A 20,173-nucleotide genomic window follows, 5' to 3' on the forward strand; every position below is an offset into this window, starting at 1 on the left:
CAAAACCATGTGCACTGCAGGGGAGGCAGATATAACATTTGCAGAGAGAGTTAGATTTGGGTGGGTTATTTTATTTCTGTGCAGGGTAAATACTGGCTGCTTTATTTTTACACTGCAAATTAGATTGCAGATTGAACACACCACACCCAAATCTAACTCTCTCTGCACATGTTATATCTGCCTCCCCTTCAGTGCACATGGTTTTGCCCAATTGCTAACAGAATTCCTGCTGCGATCAACTTGGAATTACCCCCATAGTCCTATTGAAAGCTTGGTCTCGTACTCCTCTTGCGGACACCAACAAGTTCCCCGTTTCAAGCGTGAAGGACTTCTAGGCGTATTCCAGGATAGGATGTTTTTAGTTGTAGTGGAGGCCTCTGTAAACCGACGTGTTTCGCTGTGTCAACAGCTTTATCAAGGTGTATGACAATCAAGCTTCAAAGGCTCTCCATCCACTCCGTATGGACTTTACATCTCCACAAGTGTTATTTACACCCCTTGGACTGTGGCAATATTTTCCAAAGGATTCTATACAGGAGACTGTGTTTGGCCTCTACAAGTGGTAATATACCGAATGAAGTGCTGTGCTGTGTTTGCCCTATTTTATATATATATATATATATATATATATATATATATTTTTTTTTTTAATTTCTAATTATATTTATGGTTGCAACCAAATATCTTATTTTGTAAAATAAAGAAGTTATATTGTCTTTATCCAGTGTATAGCGCTGTATATCTTTTCCTACTCTTTGTCGTTGGACTTCTACGAACACAAAAAGCGTTCGCATTTCTGCACATTCATCGCACGGTTGACTTTGCACATGTGCATTGTAGCTGTTGCGCATGCGCATTTGGCTAAATTCCGCAGCTTGCGATGCGATGAGCCGCTGCGAACAACTCGGAATGAGGGCCATTGGCCTAGTTTAACATGATTTTACCTGTCAGCGGTAAAAGCACAAAGTATTCGTGCTCTAACCTCGGACAGTCTTGGTGCACTTGTGCATTTGATTGTTAGTAAACATAAGGGCGTCTTTCTAAGCACTCCAGTTTGTAATATTTCACTTACGTCCTTTTCACCTTAATCTGCTCATACAGTGGTCGGGCTCTCATCTACAAATTCATCAGAGAGAGAGGTTGTCTTCAAAGGCCAGAGTATCGCTTCTTAAGTGGCTCCAGATACAAAATTTCACTAGGTGAAAAAGAATCGGAGTCTGCAATTGGATTTTTCTGTCAACGGATGCAATTCTCAACTGTTGGCGAGCTATAGTCCAACATGGTCAGCTTCAGGGTCTGTGGTCATACCAGAAAAGATTACTGTCAATGCCCGGGAAAAGGCTTTGCACAGGCAGTTCACATCTTACAGCATGGGTCTTCAACCTGCGGCCCTCCAGCTGCTGTGGAACTACACATCCCAGCATGTCCTGCCTCTGTTTTAGCATACCTTAATAGCAAAACTGTGGCATGGCATGCTGGGATGTGTAGTTTCACAGCAGCTGGAGGGCCACAGGTTGAAGACCCATGTCTTACAGTCTCACACTGTTCATGTTCAGTCAAACAACGTGATGGCAGTCGCATACTTCAACACACAAAGAAAGACTCGAAGTAGCATAGCCATGCGAGACGTTTCTTTATTCATAAATTGAGCCGAGAATCACCCGGTGATATTATCGACATGGTTTATTCCAGGAGTGGACACCTGGAAAACAGACTGACTCAGTCATCAGGATTTTCACCAAGGAGCATGGACGTTACATCCACAAGTGTTCGAGATGTTAGTCTAGCGGTGGGGTCCAAAACAAGAGATCCAAAGGCAGTGGATGCTCTCACAATAGCGTGGCCATACAGCCTCGTATCTGTTTCCACCATTCCCCCTGTTTACTCATGTAATCAAGTATGGAAAGTCCATGACCATCATACTAGTGGCGCCTCATTAGCCTTGTAGAGAGTGGTTCTCAGATCTCTGCTGTCTACTCACAGATAATCCGTGGCTGTTCTAATACATCTATACTTTTTGTAACGGGGTCCGTTTCTTTACCCCAATTCAGCGCGGCTGCATTTGACAGGGTGACTGTTGAAACCGCTCTCTTAAAACGAGAGGGCATTCCGCAGTCGGTTATACCAACCATGTTACATGCTAAGAAGCCAGTTACAGCAGCTCATTATCACACAATTGGGCGAGCTTATGTTGGTTGGTGTGAAGTTCGGAAGTTTCCAACATCTTCTTTCAAGTTATCCCGTCTTTTGCTATTTTTCAAGATGGCATTAGATGGAGGACTACATTTACAGACACTAAAAGTGCATGTTTCTGCTTTGTCAATCTCTTTCAGCAGCGTTTGTTTTTTTTTGCCAACGGCGCATATGTTTCTGCAAGGTTTCCTTAGAGTTCAACCTCCATTTTTACCACCTACAGCGCCATAAGATTTGAATCTGGTTTTAGATTTTTTATAGTCTTCACTTTTTGAACTCGTAAATTAGGTGGAGGTTAAGTTCTCACATAGGAAACAAGTTTTCCTAGCCTTAACTTTGTCAAAGTGTGTTCTGAATTAGGTGCATTATCATACAAACCACCGTATCTAGTGTTTCATGATAACGGAGCAGAACTTCAAATGAATTCCGCTTTTCTACCTAAGGTAGTATCCTCGGTTCATAAATTAATCAATCGTGGTTCCTGCTTTCTCAGAAAGTTCAGGAACTCCAGCTACTTTGGATGGGGTTCAGGCGCTTCGCATTGTTGTAGCCCGAACATCAACACTACATACACAGATACATTGTTTGTTCAATATAATGCAGTCAAGATAGGTTGGCCAGCTTCCAAACAGACATTGGCTAGACTGATTAAGCTAACTATTCGTCAGGCTTAATTTCATACTAGTCTATAAACCGTCTGCGTCTATTTCAGCCACTTCAATGTCATGGGCAGCAGGTTGTGTGGTTTTCACAATATAAATTTTGCCATGCAGTTACATGGTTGTCAGTGCACACGTTTGTGTGCTTTTACATGTTTCTAATTTGGTGGCATCAGCATTTAGCTTTGGCCATCTACTGTTACAGGTGGCAACCAGCTCTCCAGCCCAAGAGATAAACTTTGGTATGTCCCAAGAGTACTCCAGTGACCGCTAGTGAATGAAAAACAAAATACTGTAGGATTTTGTTACTTACCAGATAAATCCTTTTCTTTGAATCCATAGGGGACACTGGATGCCCACCCAGAGCAGTTTTACCTGTATTGTGGTAGGTTCCATATATATTTATAGTACACATCACCTGCTTGTTTAAAGGTTAAGGTGATTGTTATTGGTTCTCGTTTCAACTTTTTAGTTGTCCGTTATATTATGTTATATGTAATTCTGCATTGTTCATCCTCTCTTTTGCTCTGGTTTGTCTCAGCACAAAAAACATGGAGGCATCTGGGGAATATGGAGGAGGAGGAGGGTTGCACATTTAAATATTTAAATGTGTCTATCCCTGCTATCGCACCATCCATATCCCAAGAGTACTCCAGTGCCCCCTATGGATTCAATGAAAAGGATTTATCTGGTAAGTACCAAAATCCTATTTTTGGTCGAGGCTGTTCTATTAATTATCATCTGCAATGACTGCAAGATGTACAACAAGAGTGGGAAAGCACACATTCTAATTAAGTTTGCCCTGCCCAAATAAGACAACATTAAATGCTGCCAACTGTCAAATTCTACAGTTACAGAGTTTATTGCTTCTTTTACTTTTATTCTGTAAAGTTCTGGTAGGTATTTTGGGAACTTAATGCCTAAATATGACTTAGCCCAAGTTATAGGTATCTGTCTTCCCCACTCTGGTCGTACAGTCCCAGTTTTTAAATATAAGCCAACTGATTTAGACAGATTAACCTCAAAACCCGACACTTTCTCAAAGCTATCCAACAACTCAAGAATACCCTCAAGTGAGTCTCTGGGGTTGCCAATATATAGTAATACATCGTCAGCGAATGCTGATAATTTTATTTATTTTTCCCCTTTTTCGCAGGGCCGGATTCAGGCCTACTAGCACCCTGAGCGAGAAAATGTTGAAGCACCACCTACATGTGTGCTCTCCTTTAGCGTGCACGCTCCTGGAAAAGTGGGAGTGGCCTCGCAACTTTATATTATCAAACTATAATTATATTTTCACACCCCTTCTACACACACAATTAGCAGCTTTACACATAACGCCCACAGTAGTTTTCCTTACACATAATGTCTCCAGTATAGTGTCAGATACACATAATGACCCCAGTAGTGCAGTGTCAGATACACATATGCCCCCAGCAGTGCAGTGCCAGATACATATTATATGCCCCCACAGTGACAGAAACATATTATATGCCCCCAAAGTACCAGATACACATAATATGCCCCCACATTGTCTGATACACATAATATGCCCCCACATTGTCAGATACACATTATATGCCCACACAGTGCCAGATACACATATGCTCCCAGTAGTGCAGTGCCAGATACACATATGCCCCCAGCAGTGCAGTGCCAGATACACATTATATGCTCCCATATTGCCAGATATACATTATATGCCCCCACAGTGCCAGATACACATATGCTCCCAGTAGTGCAGTGCCAGATACACATATGCCCCCAGCAGTGCAGTGCCAGATACACATTATATGCTCCCATATTGCCAGATACACATTATATGCCCACACAGTGCCAGATACACATATGCTCCCAGTAGTGCAGTGCCAGATACACATATGCCCCCAGCAGTGCAGTGCCAGATACACATTATATGCTCCCATATTGCCAGATATACATTATATGCCCCCACAGTGCCAGATACACATGTGTCCCCACAGTGCCTGTTGCACATGTCCCCACAATGCCAGATACACATGCCCCCTGTAGTGCTGTTCACCACCACCAGCCTCTCCTGCTTCTCCCACTGCTGTCACCGCCTTTGCCGCTGCTTCTATGTGAGAGTGCAGTGTGCGCCTCTCCTGCCCCTCAGTCCCATCTCCGGCGGCCCCCTGCCTGAGATCAGCTCCACTCCAGGTCCCTGCAGCACCTGATCCTGACCATGTGGATTGGACACCCACTCCCTTTCCACAGATTCCCTCTTTGTACTCTACAGCTTCCACAAGAGGGGCTGGCCTGCTGACAGACTCTGGCAAGATGGATTTGTATGACTATCTCACAGGTGGACATGCAGGCTGATCTTCCTGTGTCGGCTACAGTCTCTAGAATTTGTCGGCAGATAAGAACCACTTGGCCCATCTAGTCTGCCCCTTTTTTTTTTTATATTATTTTTATCTCTAACCTTATTTGATCCTTATTTCTTTGTAAGGATATCCTTATGTCTATCCCATGCATGTTTAAATTGCTCTACTGTCTTAGCCTCTACCATCTCTGATGGGAGGCTATTCCACTTGTCCACTACCCTTTCTGTGAAATAATTTTTCCGCAAATTTCCCCTGAACCTCCCCCCCTCCAGTCTCAGTGCATGTCCTCGTGTCCTATTGCTTCTCTTCATTTGGAGAATGTTTCCCTCCTGGACTTTGTTAAAACCCTTGATATATTTGAAAGTTTCTATCAGGTCCCCCCTTTCCCTTCTCTGCTCCAAACTATACATATTGAGATTTCTTAGTCTTTCTGGGTATGTTTTGTGATGTAGGCCATGCACCATTTTAGTTGCCCTCCTTTGTACAGTTTCTAATGTATTAATATCCTTTTGAAGATATGGCCTCCAGAACTGAATACAGTATTCTAGATGAGGCCGTACCAATGACCTATACAGTGGCATTATTACTTCTTTCTTTCTGCTGCTGATTCCTCTCCCAATGCAGCCAAGCATCTGACTAGCCTTCCTCATTGTCTTGTTACATTGCTTACCTGCCTTTAAGTCATCTGAAATAGTGACTCCTAGATCCCTTTCCTCCTCAGTAGTTTCCAGTATAGTGCCATTAATACTGTATTTAGCTTCAGGATTTTTGAGACCCAAGTGCGTGATTTTGCATTTTTTGGCATTAAACTGTAATTGCCAGACTCTTGACCATTCCTCTAGTCTACCTAGATCCTCAATCATTTGTTTTACCCCACCTGGTGTGTCTACCCTGTTGCATACCTTTGTGTCATCTGCAAAAAGGCATACTTTCCCTTTAATGCCATTTGCAATGTCACCAATAAAGATATTAAAAAGCACTGGTCCAAGTACAGATCCCTGGGGTACTCCACTGGTAACATTTCCCTCCTGTGAATGCACTCCATTTACCACAACTCTCTGTTTTCTATCCTTCAACCAAGATCTTATCCATTCAATAATCCTAATATCCAATCCCAAACTTTCAAGTTTATTTAGCAGTCTGCGGTGTGGAACTGTGTCAAAAGCCTTACTAAAGTCTAGATAAGCTATATCCATGGCTCCACCTTTATCCATCACTTTAGTCACACAATCAAAAAAGTCAATAAGATTTGTTTGACATGATCTCCCCCCAGTGAATCCATGCTGTTTGGGATCCAGTAAATTGCCGGATTTGAGATAATCTACAACTCTTTCTTTTAAGAGTGTTTCCATCAATTTCCCTACTACTGATGTAAGACTCACTGGTCTGTAGTTGTTTGCCTCTTCCTTGCTTCCACTTTTGTGCAGTGGGACTACGTTTGCTCTTTTCCAGTCCCCTGGAATTACTCCTGTAGCTAATGACTGGTTGAATAATTCTGTCAATGGTGCTACCAGCACCTCTTTAAGTTCTTTTAGTATCCTTGGATGTATCCCATCTGGCCCCATAAATTTGTCCACTTTCAGCTTTGAGAGTTCTGTTAGGACCTTCTCCTCTGTAAATGTACTTGTTTCATTTTCCTGAATATCCCTGCAACTTAACTGTGGCCCCTCTCCCCTCTCTTTCAGTAGTAAATACTGAGCAAAAATAATCATTAAGATGATCTGCTATTAAATTGTCTCCTTCAACAAGACTCCCAGTGTCCGTCTTTAGTTTTATAATTCCGCCTTTTGTTTTTCTCCTTTCGCTTATATACCTAAAAAAAAGTTTTGCCTCCTTTACCCACTGACTGGGCCATTTTCTCCTCAGCTTGTGCCTTTGCACATCTGATTACCTTCTTTGTCTCCTTCTGTCTAACAAGATATATCTTTTTGTCTTCATTATTTTGTGTCTGCTTATATTTCCTAAAAGCCATCTTTTTTGCTCTCGCAATATTTGCTACTTCTTTTGCAAACCACACTGGCTTCCTTTTCCTTGTGTTTTTCCTAACAGTTTTGATACAAAGGTCTGTTGCCTTCAATATTGCACATTTTAATGTTTCCCACCTCTCCTGCACTGTTTCCAAGTTCCTCCACTCTGCCAAAGAATCGCTTACACATTTTCCCATCCCTACAAAATCAGCCTTCCTAAAATCCAACACCTTTGTTTTTGTATGGGACGAGTCAGTCTCTGTCTTAATGCTGAACCATACTGCTTGATGATCACTGGATCCCAGGTTTTCACCCACTTTTACGTCCGATAATCTGTCTCCATTTGTAAGTATTAAGTCTAATATTGCGTCTTTCCGAGTGGGCTCCCTCACCAATTGGTGGAGGGATGCTCCCTGAAGGGAATTTAAAAATGTTCCTACTTCTAGTGGAACTAGCAACAGACACCTCCCAGTTTACATCAGGAAGATTAAAGTCTCCCATGATTATTACCTCTCCTTTTAATGCCATTTTAGTTATGTCCTGCAATAGGTTCTTGTCAAGTTCCTCTTCCTGACCTGGTGGCCTGTATATCACGCCAATACGAATAATCAACTTTTCCCCTGTTTTTATGGTCACCCAAAGGGCCTCAGTTTTTTCTTCAATACTTTGTATTAATGTAGTATTTATGGCATTTTTTACATACATTGCTACCCCTCCTCCGATTTTTCCAATTCTGTCCTTCCTAAATAAAGTATATCCCGGTATAGCTATGTCCCAGTCATGATTTTCATTGTACCATGGCCCTCATTCCGAGTTGTTCGCTCGGTATTTTTCATCGCATCGCAGTGAAAATCCGCTTAGTACGCATGCGCAATGTTCGCACTGCGACTGCGCCAAGTAACTTTACTATGAAGAAAGTATTTTTACTCACGGCTTTTTCATCGCTTCGGCGATCGTAATGTGATTGACAGGAAATGGGTGTTACTGGGCGGAAACACGGCGTTTCAGGGGCGTGTGGCTGAAAACGCTACCGTTTCCGGAAAAAACGCAGGAGTGGCCGGAGAAACGGTGGGAGTGCCTGGGCGAACGCTGGGTGTGTTTGTGACGTCAACCAGGAACGACAAGCACTGAACTGATCGCACAGGCAGAGTAAGTCTGGAGCTACTCTGAAACTGCTAAGTAGTTAGTAATCGCAATATTGCGAATACATCGGTCGCAATTTTAAGAAGCTAAGATTCACTCCCAGTAGGCGGCGGCTTAGCGTGTGTAACTCTGCTAAATTCGCCTTGCGACCGATCAACTCGGAATGAGGGCCCATGACTCTGTAATTGCCACAATGTCTAGATCATCCCTTGTCATTATTGCAGTTAGTTCTGGGATTTTATTTCCTAAGCTCCTAGCATTTGCACACATAGCTTTTAGAGTTTTGTTTGTGCTTTTTCTGTTCCTAGCTATGTTCTTCTCTCTGCCTATTTTTATTTGGTTTTGATCTGAATTATCTTCTGTTGCTGTGGATATGCTTCCTATTCCCTTTGCCTGCAGAAACAATACCTCTGTGTTGGGGGAGCAGATTTCTTTATTCTTGTTTGGTTCACTGCCCCCCTTTGTTAGTTTAAATAGTTCTTGATGAAGCATCCAAACTGTTCAGTTAGTATTCTTGTTCCCCTTGAAGATGGGTGCAGACTGTCACTTTTGTATAAGCTCCTATCTTGCCAAATGGTGTGACTGTGGCCTATAAATCCAAATCTCTCCTCATTGCACCATGTCCTTAGCCAAACATTGACGTTTCTGATGCAATGAGTTCTGTCTTCCTCTCTGTGTACTGGCAATACTTCTGAAAGATACAGTGGTTGCCACCTGCTTCAGAGCAGTCCCTAACTTCCTAAATTTATCTTTTACAGCCATGAGTTCAGCATTTGCCAGGTCATTTGTCCCTAGGTGGACAATGACATCCACCTCCCCATCTTTTCTTGCTGCCTTTACAATTCTTAGCATGCGCTCTTTATCCCTTGGAGCTGTGGCTCCAGGTAAGCACCTTACTTGTTTCTCTACTTCATTTGCATTTCCCAGATGTATTCCTCTAATAATGGAATCTCCCAAGAGAAGTGCAGTCTTTTTTGGAGATGCAATTTTCCTGTTCCATTTCCTGTTCCTATAGTTGGTAGAAGTCCCCATATCCTCCTGTTCTGTAGTGCCTCTATTAGTTGTATCTTCCAGCCCTGCAAGAGTAGCATATGAGTTTTGCAGTGTCTCTGCTCATTCTACTTGCTCTGTGGGTCTTTTGTGAGCAGCCCGCCATGTCGCATCTGCCGAACAACTCTGCAAGGCAGCCACATGGTCTTCTGTCCACACCTTTCTCAGGTAGTATGCCTTTGATACATTCACTTCCCAGGATGTTTTATTTGGATGAGGGACTCTCCTATCAGCTCAGGAGTGTCCTCTCCCTTGAACAACTGCTCTGGGACATCCCCATTGTCTCCCTGTGGATCCCTATGTAACCTAAAGAAGAAAAGGAGCATTATGGTAGACTTGTTAACTCTCTTTCTGTGAGGTCCATAGAGTCCACAGGACACCCACCCTTACGCATCTGGCTTCTATGGGTTATTTTCCATGGTCATCGGTTCCCTTCTCCTGTCAGTGGGAGTGTGTTCTTTTGTGTGCTACATCTTCCTTCTCTCCTATCCTGCTACTGCCTTAGGCTTGTTGACAAAACTAAAGCACCTAAGCTGGAGGCGGGGTATAGGGGGGAAAGACCGGAGCATCTTGGGATACCTAAAAGCTTAACTGTTTGGTGCCCGGTCCTTTACCACCATCTACACCCCATTGTCTCCCTGTGGACCTTATGGGTCTCGAAGAAATAAGAGTTAACAAAGATATGTCTACATTAACTCTCATTTTATCTAGCACCTTCTAGAAGATAATTGCTATGGGCAACATATCCCAATTCTAAAAACTGCACTGTAGTAAATGGAACATATCATCAAGTGTGTACCCAGCTTTAGTGGGGTGGAAGATTTAGAATGGGTAGCTCACCAGGGACTGAACATCAAAGTCAGTGATAGCTAGCGGATTCTGGCAATATGCTGTTTAAAAGGAAGAAAAATTAATTCCTTTCCATTCCTCCTTCTCTGTAATTATAAGACAAGGACCAAACAAGTGGTTAAGTTTCAGTTTATTAAAGTGACATAAATAAATTACAATTTCAACAGCGGTTTGATACAGTAGTGTATCTAGGTGTCCAGGTATTCCTGGGAAAGTGCAGGATATACTCCGTTGCATCCTGACATTGTATGCCTTGCATTCCTGGGCCACAACATCATAGAAACTCCTGTAGCTTGAACCAAAGGCAAAGCTGGGGCAATCTTCACCATTGTGCAGTAAAGGAATAAAACTGATGGGTGGCTGATCCAGCAGTCTGACTCCTAATCCGGAATGGTTATGGAATATTGACAGTGGGGATCCCAACACTCAGAATGCCGATGAACTCCAGTAAGTATTTTAACCCTAAACGTCCCCTCCCATAGCCTAACCCTACACCACTCCCACTTCCCACTTGCAGCCTAACCCTCCCCCTAGAGCCTAACCTTAACCCCAGTACTTTCTGTTGGGTTTCTGACTGTTGGGATCCCCTCCACATCCCCTAAACCAATGCTCTGTGGGGGTCATTCTGACCTGATCGTTCGCTGACGTTCATCGCAGCGATTAGGTCAGAAGTGCCTTTGGCTGTCATTGCCTAGCGATCGCCTCTGCCTGATTGACCTGGTGATGGAACACATCCATGTGACAGTTAGCTGTGGGCACAGGTCCGTTTGGCCCCCAGAAATTCAGCATCAATAGTCTCATCTTGCAAGGCTTGGCAGACCCTGAGGAAAAAAATATAATCTGGCATTTATGCCTTTTTCTGGGGATGTCTTCTTGGCCCTGAGGTGAATAAGATTATTGGTCTGATGACGGAGTCAAAGAGTTCTTTTCTGACAGCAAATCTGCCAAAGGTGCAGGGCTTTCATATCGGTCCTTTTATGTTGCTGGCGGTCTGGGGTCGAGACAACAGTTATTGGCAACTTGAAGAGGGCAGCAAAGAGGAAAATTGTCTCAGTCCTCTAAGAATCCGATGGCCAAGCCCTCAAACAAACACTCTGCATGATGGGCATTAAGCTTACTGTACACGGCAGATCCTTCAGTGGGAACGGTCTGCTATTGTACAAGGATCTCATTCTTTGATGAGGGCATAATGGATTGATCAAACATCACTGATCTCCTCCGAACACTACGCCCATGTTTTTTCCCTTCTGGTCTTCTGGTCTCTTTATGGTTCTGGTAAAGTGCCAAGACAAGCCAAGCCAAGCCAAGTCACAGCCAGTAGAACACATGGGGACAAGTTTCTACCCAAACCTGTTTCGAGTGCTGACATCTTAATATATATATATATATATATATATATATGTAACAGGAATGTAGTTATGTGACCGGTGGTCAGGAGACCGACGGTCACATAACCTCCCCCTACATCCTGCCCCCTCACAACGGTGACGGTCGGTCCACGACAGCTATCCCTGCTATCGCACCATCCATATCCCAAGAGTACTCCAGTGCCCCCTATGGATTCAATGAAAAGGATTTATCTGGTAAGTACCAAAATCCTATTTTTGGTCGAGGCTGTTCTATTAATTATCATCTGCAATGACTGCAAGTTGTACAACAAGAGTGGGAAAGCACATATTCTAATTAAGTTTGCCCTGCCCAAATAAGACAACATTAAATGCTGCCAACTGTCAAATTCTACAGTTATAGAGTTTATTGCTTCTTTTACTTTTATTCTGTAAAGTTCCGATGGATATTTTGAGAACTTAATGCCTAAATATGTTATATATGACTTAGCCCAAGTTATAGGTATCTGTCTTCCCCACCCTGGTCGTACAGTCCCAGTTTTTAAATATAAGCCAACTGATTTAGACAGATTAACCTCAAAACCTGACACTTTCCCAAAGCTATCCAACAACTCAAGAATACCCTCAAGTGAATCTCTGGGGTTGCCAATATATAGTAATGCATCGTCAGCGAATGCTGATAATTTTATTTCTTTTTCCCCTTTTTCGCAGGGCCGGCTCCAGGCCTACCAGCACCCTGAGCGAAAAAATGTTGAAGCACCCCCTACATGCAGGCTCACCTTCAGCGCGCATGCTCCTGGAAAAGTGGGAGTGGCCTCGCAACTTTATATTATCAAACTATAAATAATTCTATTTTCACCCCCCCTCTACACACACAATTAGCAGCCTTACACATAACGCCCACAGTAGTTTTCCTTACACATAATGTCTCCAGTATAGTGTCAGATACACATAATGACCCCAGTAGTACAGTGTCAGATACACATATGCCCACAGCAGTGCCAGATACACATATGCCCCCAGTAGTGCAGTGCTAGATACACATATGCCCCCAGCAGTGCAGTGCCAGATACATGTTATATGCCGCCGCCGGTCACGCATACCACACCCATAAAACAACATCTCCCCAAATAGCAGCCAGCATTAGCACTGCCTGTGTTGGGGGCACTATACTGTATCTCGGTAACCTGCAGGCTGATAACAGGGCTGTATTGCCTAGGAAAGTGGTTCCTAAACTCAATCCTCCAGGCAGCCTAACAGTCAAAGTTTTAAGGATATCTGTGCTTGAGCACAGGTGACCTAAATAGTGCCTCAGTCAATTCGATTTAACAATCTGTGCACAAGTATGGATATCCTTATAAGCTGAAATTATAGGGTACGTTGAGGAAGGGTTTTGAAACCTCATTTAGAGCTCACCTTTATTCCAAAGGGTCTATGTAGGCATCCTTTTTCTACACTTGACAAAATAAAAACGATGAGGGACACTGTGAGAATGGCAGTTTAATTACACAGAGCGGCTTCACTGGTGAGAGTGTGAGAAAAGTCACTTTGATTGGTTAGAGACCAATGGAGGTCTGTTACTTCTAGACAATCAAAGGTCCTGATTCAGAGGTATACATAATGCTGATGTTGGATGCTTTGGAATTGGTTTTTGCTACAGCGCATTGCGTCCAATGTCACACCAAGCATGAGGCCTGATTGTGTCTGTGCAGAGTCACAGGCATCCCAGTCTCATAAAGCATGTGTCCTGATTGTATCCATACAGTCACAGGCGTCCCAGTCCCACAAAGCATGTGTCCTGATTGTATCCATACAGTCACAGGCGTCCCAGTCCCACAAAGCATGTGTCTCAGGGGCGTAGCTACCATAGGTGCAGGTAGTGCAGCTGCTATGGGCCCCAGAGCCGAGAGGGGCCCACATCCCTTGTAACAGTAACATGTGTGATATACATTTTTCACCATTGGTAGGTACAGAGGCCCTTGGGGCCTACTATATATCTAGGTATGGACCCATGGACCTGCTCATTGTAATGTGGTATAAAATGAACTGGAGGGTATTATAATGTTACATAATATGAACTGGTACACTGTAATGTGGCACAATATGATATGAAGGCAGTAGTTATAGTGTGGCATCATTTTATCTGGGGACACTGTATGTGATAAGGTGAATTGGAGATACTGTGCTGCGTAACATGTACTGGCAGCCCAACAATGTGACATAATATGAATTAAGGCACTACTAATTTACTATAGTTCATATAGTAAAATAGGGCTCTATTATGGGGCATACAATAAAAAACTGCTGCAGAGAAGTGTCTCTCTAGAAGCATCTGGACAGGGGCCGCTTCAAAATGTTGCTATGGGGCCACAAAGTTCTGGCTATGCCCCTGATGCATTCTGATTGTATCCGTACAGTCACAGGCGTCCCAGTCACAAAAAGCATGCATCCTGATTGTGTCCATGCAGAGTCACAGGCGTCCCAGTCACACCAAGCATGCGGCCTGATTGTGTCCATGCAGAGTCACAAGAGTCCCAGTCACACCAAGCATGCGTCCTGATTCCGTGCAGAGTCACAGGGATCCTAGTCACACAAAGCATGCGGCCTAATTATGTCCATGCAGAGTCACAGGGATCCTAGTCACACAAAGCATGCATCCTGATTGTGTCCATGCAGAGTCACAGGCGTCCCAGTCACAAAAAGCAAGCGTCCTGACTGTGTCCGTGCAGAGTCACAGGCATCCCAGTCACACCAAGCATGCGGCCTGATTGTGTCCATGCAGAGTCACAGGAGTCCCAGTCACACCAAGCATGCGTCCTGATTCCGTGCAGAGTCACAGGGATCCTAGTCACACAAAGCATGCGGCCTAATTATGTCCATGCAGAGTCACAGGGATCCTAGTCACACAAAGCATGCATCCTGATTGTGTCCATGCAGAGTCACAGGTGTCCCAGTCACACAAAGCATGCATCCTGATTGTGTCCATGCCGCCACCAGATACACGTGGGAGCGGGGGAGCCGTAATTTTTTAGCAGCCGCCCACAGCGCAGAGCACCACCGCACTGATGTGGCAGAGGGGAGAGTAGACTGAAGTTGACTCCTGGCAGCCAGTACACCATGGGGACTGTGACTGCAGCCACAAGCAGCTACCAGCCCCTATTAGCAGCAGCAGGGCTGACAGTTGGAGAATCCTGTGCAAGCTGCCCAGAGGGTGTTCTGAGGAACAGAAGATACGCTGGGGACCCCCACGGCAGAAGAGCATGAGAATCGAGGACACGTAAGCCTGTCTGGTTGTACCAGCGCCTCACACCACACATATATAACATAGCACGGCTCACAGCTCAAAAAGGGGCAGCTACCCTGAACATACCTCCCGCTATCCAATCTATTACGCTACGCTGGGTAAACCCCTGAGATAGTTAAGCAGTCAGCAGGTACCAGCAGTGCAAGAGTGACACAGAGACTCTCTATTGAGTTATGCTACTAAGCAGAGCCTGCCTATTGAGTTACAGTACTGAACAGTACCGTTGAAATAGAACCCTGGTGTGGTTACTAAAGCTTATTAACCACCTCACCACAGCTTTAAGGGACAGAGCCCCTGTCCTCACTCAGCCAGCCAGAACTGGTTTAGGACTTTACTAGTTTGTGCTATGAGACTGTATGTTAAAGTTGATTTACCTTTCCATGGATACAAATACCCTTAGGAACATGAAGGCGCATAACTCTGCTAATTGACTTACCTTTCTGTGGATACAAATATCTTTATCACCGTGTGACATTGCAATTGGTCCATCCTCAGGCGCAAACGCAAGATTTACTCAGGGGGTTTCCGTGTGTGTGTGTATATAAATATATAATATATACAGTATGTATTCTAATTATTATATATATAAAACAAATGGTACGTCACCCCAAAGAAAGAAATCTCACTGCGGCTCCAGCTATAATATCAACGTTTCAATGCTGTTTATTAAAGTGGCAATTTTATCAATGCCACTCTAATAAACGGCATTGAAATGTTGAGGGCACCCTGCATTTTACTTGTTTATGTGGCTGTGCAGGACATATGCATGTATGTATAACATATATTTAATTATTTATTTATTTTTTTACACACAGCACACACACCTTCATACACACACACACACACACACACACACACACACACACACACACACACACACACACACACACACACATACATTCATAAGCATACACACACAAACTTCAATCTTACATATTTATACATACCAGGCAGGCGCTTAGAGAGCAGGCGGGTGGCACTATGAGGATTGAGGGAGCTGCTGTGGTCGAGTATGCGCAGCCAGCAGCTCCCCCCAGACTTTCTCTGTGCAGAGAGCTACGGAGCTCTCTGAAGCTGCAGCTCCGCGATTGCAAATGCGGTCATGGCTTTTATTGAGACAGAGACTCAGCTGTCTCCGTCTCTAAAATTAAATGTTCGGCTCAGGGGGAATTTCCAGGTACTTGGAACCCCTCCTGTGTGCGCCACTGATCCTGCACGCCTTCCTACAAATACTTACCTGATGTCCGTTGACATTATTTCAGTAGTTCACCATTAATGTGCGGGTTTTCATACTCAGAGACACTGATATCAAATGTAAATTAAGGCGCAGGAACTGATTGTTATTGTCAGAAATCACTGCCACCTTCAAAGAGAGGGTCACTGCTTAGCATTAGACCTGCTGACGCTGCCAAAGTCTTGTGTCTACTGCCTCAAGGGACTCCCCAAATGGTGCTGGGTCCTTACTATTTTTAGAGGGCCACCCATGTGCTCTCCTTCCCACTGATCCTTTCAGACATATCACAAGCGGCTTCAAGAAGATTCTTGTCCTTGTGACCAGTCTCTTAATATTATCCTGTTTCTGCTCCCTCAAGTCTGCAGTAGTCCTACAAACCCATATAATTTGCCTACTTTACAATAATAATGACCTATTACAGACATTCCAATCATATTTTAGTGACAGTGGTTACATCTTCATCAACCTTATGATGGTGACTGACGTCTCTGCCGCATGTTGATAAGGAACCTGTAGTGGTATATGTTGTATGCATGCGGGTTTTGAAAAGTTAAGTGCTTGTCAGTTTACAGGTTGGACCAAAGACTGTAATGAGTGGGAACTTATTTATGACCAATGTAGTCTTTAGCTGGGTACACACTTAATGATGTGTACCCAGCACAAAATCGCCTCTGATGGTGCAATTGCCACATGCAGGGTCCTGCTGTAGGGCCGATGGGGGATGTCGCTAGCGACCGAGCTTTAGCAACTTTTTCCATGTCGACCTTTTGTCCATGTTGACCTTTTGTCCACGGTGACCTAAGGCGTGTTGACCAATTGGTGTCGACCTTTTGGGTGTCGACCTGGAGTCCCGTACCCTTTGCCATGGGGAACAAACAATCTAGTTATGTCAGTGGACCTGCTCATTGTAATATGGTATAAAATGAACCGGAGGGCATTACAATGTTACATAATTTGAACTGTGGCACTGTACTATGGCACGATATGAAGTAGAGGCACTGTAATGTGGTATATGAACTGGGGTCACTGTGTGTCATAATGTGAATTACTGTGTTGCCTAATGTGTACTGGCTGCCCTACAATGTGACATAATGTTAAAAAGGGCACTACTCTGGTTCAGAAAATAAAATAGGGCACTACTATGGGGAACAAAATTAACTAGGGCCCTATTACGGGGCCTAACTGCTGCAAAGAGGTGTCTATCTAGAAGCATTGGGACAGGGGCCCATTCAATATGCTGTGCTATGTTATGGGGTCCACAAAGTTCTGGCTACACCCCTGGTCCCCAGGGCCGGATTAAGCCCTCGGGGGGCCCGGGGCACCAAAGACCACCAGCCCCCACAGTTACCCCCCCCCCCCGCTGCTTACATCCCGCAGTCACAGGCAACGGGAGCCACGCTGCAGCAGGGGGAGAAGAGAAGACACCAGGCTGCCGGGGTATGAGGGATCCACGCTGCCGGGGGAGGAGTGCCCTCCTCTCGGGCAGCACGGTCGGGGACTGAGTCAAGCAATCTCCAGCCTCTGCCGCCAGCAGCATCTCTCCTGGCAGCAGTGAAGGCTGGAGATTGCTTGACTCCAGGGCCGTAACTACGTGTGTGCCAGGTGTGCCTGGCACAGAGCGCAGTTGCCCTGGGGGCGCAAGTTACACCAGTACCTCCCACCAGTAGTGTCAGCTAATTCACCCGCTGCCTGCCCACCTGCCTCCGCTGGTGATCTGACTCCTGTCAGATGTGCGCTCTGCGGTGTCTGACACTTTATGGCTGCAGTCGGCAGGCACAAGGACCCAGTGCAGCTCTGCAGTGAACCGTGACCTTTAATCCGGCGCTTCACCAAGGCATCTGCCCATCCCACTCCCTGTCGTCGGGCTCCGGGCTTACAGCGGCACATGCACAATCTGGAGCTAGACCCCTTCCTTCCCCTCCACAGTGCCGGGCACCTGCGCACCTCATCCATGCCGCAGCCCCGCACCAGCTCATTCCTGCTGCCCGCAACTCGGCAGCCGGTTCAGCGCTGCCACTGCTTGGGGACCACGATGTCCTGGAAGCAGTGAGATAGGCACTTCCCCGCCATCACGTCCCTCCCAGCGCTCTACTCTAGAGGGTCTACAATGGGTCTCTTCTATTCAGGCTGGCCAGCCACCAGGTGATTTTATATCTTATAACCTTTCTAAAAACTAGCTCAGTTTATTACAGTACGGTACCGCTTACCATAAGACTAATGAGGCATTATTCCACACATTCATAAAAATCCGTATCGTTGGCTTGGACCTACTTGCCTCCCACCTATTAATACGTGGAAAAATGTGACTGTCTTTATTCCTGAAAGTAGGTTCGTCCACATCTGTGATATTTTTCAATTATTGTACTGCAGACGGATACACAGGATACTGACTATTCACGAGTGGAGACTGTCCTCTGGAAGTTTTTAAACATAAAACAGTGTGACGTAATGTGTAAAATAGGGAAGCTGTCTGCCGTAATGTGTAAAAAGGGGACGCCGTCTGCCGTAATGTGTAAAAAGGGGGATGCTGTCTGCCGTAATGTGTAAAAAGGGGGATGCTGTCTGCCGTAATGTGTAAAAAGGGGGATGCTGTCTGCCGTAATGTGTAAAAAGGGATGCTGTTTGCCGTAATATGTAAAAAGGGGGACGCTGTTTGCCGTAATATGTAAAAAGGGGGCGCTGTCTGTCGTAATGTGTAAAAAGGGAGACTGTCTGCTGTAATGTGTAAAAGGGGCTCTACCTGGTGTAGTGGCGCTACTGTGTAGCGTAATTTTAATAATGGAGACTACTGTGCACCGTAGTATGAATTGGTATTATTTTGTGGCCACGCCTCTTCCCTTTGAAGCCACGCCCCTTCCCATGAAGCCATGTCCCTATATATTTTTTGCGCCTATCTTGCATGGTGGGGGGCGCCAATGCCGTTTCTTGCACACAGCGCTAAAATACCTAGTTACGGCACTGCTTGACTCAGTCCCCGACCGTGCTGCCCGAGAGGAGGGGGGAGGAAGCCGCATGCACAGCGTGGATCCCTCCTGCCCCGGCAACCTGTATATCGGTGCAGAGCTTCGGCCGGGGGGCCCCTTAAAACAGGGGGGCCCGGGGTACTGACCCCCGGGGCACCCCCCTTAATCCGGCTCTGCAGTGGTCCCCTTTGTGTCCGTGCCTCTGGGGTTTTTTTTTTTGTTGCAATGCTCGTGTTATCATGACATTGTGCCATTAAAGTGAAGAAGATCAGGGAGCCAGAAGACTAAAGGCGTGTACACACGGTGCGATGTGCTGTACAGCCCGACATTGACTATTCGATGTGGCTGGAGGCTGGCCCCACCAATATAGTCAATGTTGGGCTGCCTGTACAGTCTATTTTTTTTCTTGCGATGCTGATCCCACGGGACAGCGCATCGGCATCGCAAGGACTATACACACAGGGGGTCATTCCGAGATGATTGTAGCGGTGCTAAATTTAGCACAGCTATGATCATTCACACTGACATGTGGGGGGACGCCCAGCACAGGGCTACCCACCCTGCAGGAGTGCAAAGGCATCGCACAGCGGTGATGCCTTTGCACTTCAAGAGTAGCTCCCGACCAGCGTAGCTTTAGCGTGCTGGCCGGGAGCTACTCATCACTCCCCGGCCCGCAGCACCTGCGTGTGACATCACGCAGCCGCTGCGTCCTGCCCCCCATTCGGTCCGGCCACGCCTGCATTGGCCAGACCGCGCTCACAAAACGGCGGCCATATGCCGCGGCTCCGCCCTCCGCCCTCTGCCCAGTGACTGCCTCTGCCTGTGAATCAGGCAGAGGCGATTGTTGCGGCCCGACGGTCTTCGGCCATCTGGCATGCACTGGCGCACTATGGCTCCAGCGCATGTGCAGTTCTGACCCGATCGCACCGCTACGATAAACTGCAGCGTGCGATCGGGTCAGAATGACCCCCACGGTGCGATATGCACTATATTTTCTTATGATTTTTACTATATAGTCAAAATTGTAAGAAAAATTGCGCCGTGTGTACACACCTTAAGGGCAGCTGGAGGGACAGAGGGGGCATGAGGCAAGAGAGACTTGATGCTGGAGGGGAGGCGG

The sequence above is a fragment of the Pseudophryne corroboree genome, chromosome 7, assembly GCF_028390025.1.
Source record: "Pseudophryne corroboree isolate aPseCor3 chromosome 7, aPseCor3.hap2, whole genome shotgun sequence".
Taxonomy (NCBI): domain Eukaryota; kingdom Metazoa; phylum Chordata; class Amphibia; order Anura; family Myobatrachidae; genus Pseudophryne; species Pseudophryne corroboree.